Genomic DNA, 6,000 nt, shown 5'->3' on the forward strand with positions numbered 1-6,000 from the left:
TTGTTTTTGCTCTTTTTGGTTAAAAGTTACATGCAAATTATAAAGATTTTAAACAATGATGAAAAATATCAAAGTGAATTTGAAAGTTAAAATAAATCCTAATCTTTATATTAGGTGAACATGATTCCAGACAGCTCTAAGTATGTAAATATGCAGATACACATTCATTAAAAATAATTAAAATCAAAATTAATAAAGGATGCATTAATGCCAAGTTCACTTAATTATAAGGGGGAGAAATTGAAACAGTTGCTGAATTTCAAGTAAATGTCTCATCACAAGATGTACCATTTCTTAATTTATTCCTTTAAGGTTAAGATAAACATATTAAAGATGAGGATAGAGTCATTATGGGTTTCTTGTTTTGGTTTTAATGTTTATTTTTAGACTAAGATTTTTCTATGAAAGATGAAAATTGCTCTCTCACATTAGTTCCTATAATCCCTTTCCTTTAACTGTTTATTTTTGCTAGCAATGCTAATATTTCGGAGAAGGCAATGGTACCCCACTCCAGTACTCTTGCCTGGAAAATCCCATGGACGGAGGAGCCTGGTAGGCTGCAGTCCATGGGGTCACTAGGAGTTGGACATGACTAAGCAACTTCACTTTCACGCATTGGAGAAGGACATGGCAACCCACTCCAGTGTTCTTGCCTGGAGAATCCCAGGGACAGAGGAGCCTGGTGGGCTGCCGTCTCTGGGGTCGCACAGAGTTGGACACGACTGAAGCGACTTAGCAGCAGCAGCAGCATGCTAACATTTTACTGTTTTTAACATTTTGTTCTGTGATCATCAGTTCAATTTAATACAGAATCTAAATAAGAATGGATCTGCTTCTCACCATCAGTTCCCTTTTTAAAATCAGTTTCTTCAGTCCTGAGTTCTTTGTTTATACTGCTATACTTTAGACAGATTTTGAAAGATTTTTTTCCCCAAAAAAATGAGTTTATAGGCATTTTATTCACTGAGGAATTCATATTTGGGCCTCTTAGGTAGCTGTTATCCGCACTTTCAGAACACAGATGTTCATCTTTTATTTTTTGTTATTGACTTTTTATGTAGGGAAGTCTGAGACTTGTTATATTTAAGAGATTTCTGTGAAAAATCTACTTTTTCTTCATATATGATAGAAAATTTTGTTCTTATTCTTAAGTAAAGTAGCATAACTTGTATGAGTTAGGATTAAGTGCTGATTGTCAAATTTTTATAACAGACTGTATGTTCCTCTAATATTGAAGTCATGTATGGATGTGAGAGTTGGACTGTGAAGAAAGCTGAGCACCGAAGAATTGATGCTTTTGAAGTGTGGTGTTGGAGAAGACTCTTGAGAGTCCCTTGGACTGCAAGGAGATCCAACGAGTCCATCCTAAAGGAGATCTGTCCTGGGTGTTCATTGGAAGGACTGATGCTGAAGCTGAAACTCCAATACTTTGGCAACCTGATGTGAGGAGCTGACTCATTTGAAAAGACCCTGATGCTGGGAGGAATTGAAGACAGGAGAAGGGGAGACAGAAGATGAGATGGTTGGATGGCATCACCGACTTGATGGACATGGGTTTGGGTGGACTCTGGGAGTTGGTGATGGACAGCGAGGCCTGGCATGCTGCGGTTCATGGGGTTGCAAAGAGCCGGACACAACGAGTGACTGAACTGAACTGAATATTCCAGTTTTAAAAATCAATTTTAGGGAAATATAAATATTTCAATTTCTTGAACTCTTTTGCTAATTGACACCAAATTTTACCTGGGGACATCTTTAAAATGTCCTCTAATTATTTGATCTGTACTTACTTCTTCATATTTGAACATGTTATATTTTTTCTTCTGTACTAATTTAACATTTTAGTGGCAACTATGTTTCATGCTTTTTACAAGTTGTTCATCAAGTCAACCTTGATACTGAATTTATCTGAGGTTTATACTAATCCCCCTCATCTACTTCTGTTGTTTTTTCCTCTTGTCTTTAAGGTCCTCTTTCATTAAATGGAATTTTTGTTGGTGTTTCTATTGCGGTGAGACTTGAGGAGATCTAATTAAAAATAAAACCTCCTCCGAACTCAGAAAACTCCTCCAAAACATTAAGGATAAAGAATGTCTTACTATTGAATAAATATTAAACCAGAATGGGACAGACTTCACAGGCATGGCTTCCCTCATGTGTGCAGTAGGATAACAATAGTAGGTAACCTTTCCCAATTTTTGCCATGTTTCCCACTCAAAGCTAATTGGTTGACATTCAGCAGTGCATTTAGTTCTCATAAAATCTTTATAAGGTGATTTTTAAAAAATTCTCATTTTACAATGAGGCTCAGAAATAAGAGAAACATATATTGTCACACAACTGGTGGAGACTGCATTTAAGCTTAGATTTCTCCAACTCTAAAAGCCTATTCTAACCACTTTGTCTTATTGCTTTCTTCCTTCCAAAGTTGTTTATGATACATCAGTAATACAACTTACATTAGAATATATAAATATTAAAACAGCATGTCATTATTTTATTTTTGTCCTTGCATTAAAACCTATGTGATGTTTCCTTTTGTCACAGAAAACTCTCTGAGCCTTGTAAAATGAAGTATTATACTAAGCATTATAAAATGAAGGTTACTACTGAAGTTTTTATCTTGAATATGATTTACTTACTTATTCATTTTACACTTATTCAATACAATTTTTTAACTCCCTTACATGACAGAAACCTTCCTACATGGTAAGAAGAGATTATGAACTAATAAAAACTCCCCTCAAATTCTACTGGGAGTGATTATAAATAAAAACATTAAAATTAAAGAAAATATATCTAAGAAATAAGGAATGTAAAAGATTTTCTTTAAGGAAAAAAGATGTGGTATTTCAAGAGGTGATTTTAGAACAGAAATTTGAATAAAGTGAGGGTGAGAGGTGATTGCAACCATGAAATTAAAAGATGCTTACTCCTTGGAAGGAAAGTTATGACAAACCTAGACAGCATATTAAAAAAGCAGAGACATTACTTTGTCAACAAAGGTCCCTCTAGTCAAGGCTACGGTTTTTCCAGTGGTCATGTATAGATGTGAGAGTTGGACTACAGAGGAAGCTGAGTGCAGAAGAATTGATGCTTTTGAACTGTAGTGTTGGGGAAGACTCTTTAGAGTCCCTTGAACTGCAAGGGACTTCAACCAGTCCATCCTAAAAGAGATCAGTCCTGGGTGTTCATTGGTAGGACTGATGTTGAAGCTGAAACTCAAATACTTACACCTGATGCGAAGAGCTGACTCATTTGAAAAGACCCTGATGCTGGGAAATTTTGAGGGCAGGAGGAGAAGGGGACGACGGAGGATGAGATGGTTTGATGGCATCACTGACTCAATGGACGTGGGTTTGGGGGTACTCCAGGAGTTGGTGATGGACAGAGAGGCCTGGCCTGCTGCGGTTCATGGGGTTGCAAAGAGTCGGACACGACTGAGCGACTGAACTGAACTGAACTGAGAGAGATGTTAAGGCCTAAGGAGGTAACTTTCCAGGTCATGTAAACGCACATTTAGAGGTCATGATATGAGAAATAATTTAGAATGTCCAATAAATAATAGGTTGAGTTGAAATGGATTAGAAATGCTTTGCAGATTTTGTCCTGGCAAATTTTTTAAAAAATCTTTCATGTTATATTTTTCTTTATTTTGTGTTAGAGAACACTTAAATTCTTGGTCACCTGCAAGTTATTAAGTCAGAGTGACTTAATGATGCTAGCAATGGCTATGCAGTTGGAGTTTATACATTATATACTCGGTGTATTTTCGAGCTCTAGTTTTGTGGAAAATAACTCCCATATCACCCTTATTCCATTCTCATCTATATGATTATCAATAAGGAAGTAGCCATTTTGAATTATATGAACCCTTATTGCAGAGTGGCCTCTGATCCAAAATTTTTGTGTCTTCCTCTCAATAATGTATTTAGCACCAAAAAAAAGGTGTCAGAGCTGTTTTCTTTTTTTCTAATTACTGAAGGAAAAAAGACAAAGCTGTGGAATCCCTTCTTGTTCCTTTCTACTATGTGGAAATTGTGTGTAAAAGAGAAATAAGATGAAGAACTATAAACAGGAAAATATACATTAGTGGTAGGAGAAAGTACTGCTGATATATATTCAATCCCTAGTTCTATTTCTTCCTGAAGTCTTGCAGTCTTCCCAGCACTGAATTACCTGAGATAGTACAATATTTTTTTTTTTCCTTTTGATTAGGTTATTTTGGACTGAGTTTATTTAACAAAACTATACTACTGCTTTTTTACACGTACAATTTGATCTGATTATAGAAATAAGTGTTAGTTGCTCAGTCATTTCTGACTCTTTGTGACCCCATAGACTAGTCTTCCAGGTTCCTCTGTCCATGGAATTCTCAAGGCAAGAATACTTGAGTGGGTTGCCATTCCCTTCACCAGGGGATCTTCCCAACCCAGGGATTGAACCCAGGTCTCCTGCACTGCAGGCAGATTCTTTACTGTCTGAGCCATATAGCCCTATATGAAAAGGTATTGTCTTAAGGCATTTGTATCAGGTTCCTCATCTATAAAGTCTGAATGTCTTTATAAGATCACGTAAGTAGTAAATTGAATACCTTCATTCAGATTGCTAAGGCACAGAAAATCAGGTAGAAAAATAGTGATGACAGATTTAGTATATAGGACTTGCATTACTGACAATTTCTTTGACTTTTTATACCTAAAGATTGAAGGCAAAGGGAGAAGGGGTTGGCAGAGGATGAAATGGTTAGACCGAATCACTGACTCACTGACTATGAATCTAAACAAACCCCAAGACACAGTGAAGGACAGAGGAGCCTGGCATGCTGCTGTCCATGGGCTTGAAGAGTTGGGCATGATTTAGTGACTGAACAACAAGAGCAATGGATGGCACGGGAATTTAATTCAGATGATACTAACCTGCAGGGTTACAGTTGGGCATATTAAATTGCATGCCAGTGAATACAGGAAGGGAACTGAGGAGAGATGCAGATGAACACATGTTCGCTGCTCATTGCTGTTCAGTCACTAAGTCATGTCTACTTTTTGCAGTTGCTTCATTATCTTGTGGTTCTTGATCATGGATTTGGTTGTTTTTCTAAGGACAATGGGCTTCTCTTATGGCTCAGTGGTAAAGACTCTGCCTGTCAATGCAGGAGACACATGAAATGCAGGATCAATCCCTGGGTTGAGAAGATCTCCTGGAGGAGGAAATGGCAACCCACTCCAGTATTCTTGCCTGGAAAATTCCATGGACAGAAGAGCCTGGCAGGCTATAGTCCATGAGGTCACAAAGAGGTGGACATGACTGACCACACAAATACAAGCAGTCTGTCTACAGTTTAGGTACCTGCCTATCTTTGGGCTTCCCTGGTAGCTCAGCTGGTAAAGAATTTGCCTGCAGTGAAGGAGACCCTGGTTTGATTTCTGGATCAGGAAGATCCCCTGGAGAAGGGATAGGCTACCCACTCTAGTATTCTTGAGCTTCCCTGGTGGCTCAGACAGTAAAGAATCTACCTGCAATGCAGGATACCTGGGTTCGATCCCGCTTGGGAAGGTCCCCTGGAGGAGGGCATGACAACTCACTCCAGTATTCTTGCCTGGAGAAACCCCATGGATAGAGGAGCCTGGCAGGCTACAGTCCATGTGGTCACAGAGTTGAACAGGATTGAAGGACTAATCATAGCATAGCTAAGTCCAAGTAGGTTAAAATTCAGTATGTTTGAAAGAGGAAGTTTGGTTTTAGAGAAGGAATGACATCAGCTGCTGGGATAGTAGAAGTGCAGACAGACTGCACTAGAAGAATACTTTTTGAGTGTTTTTTTATTTAAATTTTCTGGCTCATTACTTCCACTAACTTCCTACTCATAAATTGACCTCCGTTGGTATGTATTGTCTCAATTTTCTCTTCTGTTAAAATGAAAAAATGTGCCACTTAAATCTAATTATTCTATTGTGTATCTCTACTTATCCTAGCCTCCTATTTAGAAATTCTGCCCCC

General features: G+C 37.9%; 1 long non-coding RNA gene across 2 annotated transcripts in view; it reads left to right on the forward strand.

Annotated features, from left to right (window-relative positions):
* LOC129636626 (uncharacterized) overlaps window positions 1-2,064 on the forward strand; it is a 52,937-nt gene extending 50,873 nt beyond the window's left edge. For both annotated transcript variants that reach the window (XR_008707043.1, XR_008707042.1), the window contains one exon: window positions 1,213-2,064. This is a non-coding gene — a long non-coding RNA (uncharacterized LOC129636626). The remainder of the gene's footprint in view (window positions 1-1,212) is intronic.
* The last annotated feature ends 3,936 nt before the right edge of the window (window positions 2,065-6,000 follow it).

This window comes from Bubalus kerabau, chromosome 22, assembly GCF_029407905.1.
Source record: "Bubalus kerabau isolate K-KA32 ecotype Philippines breed swamp buffalo chromosome 22, PCC_UOA_SB_1v2, whole genome shotgun sequence".
Lineage (NCBI taxonomy): Eukaryota > Metazoa > Chordata > Mammalia > Artiodactyla > Bovidae > Bubalus > Bubalus kerabau.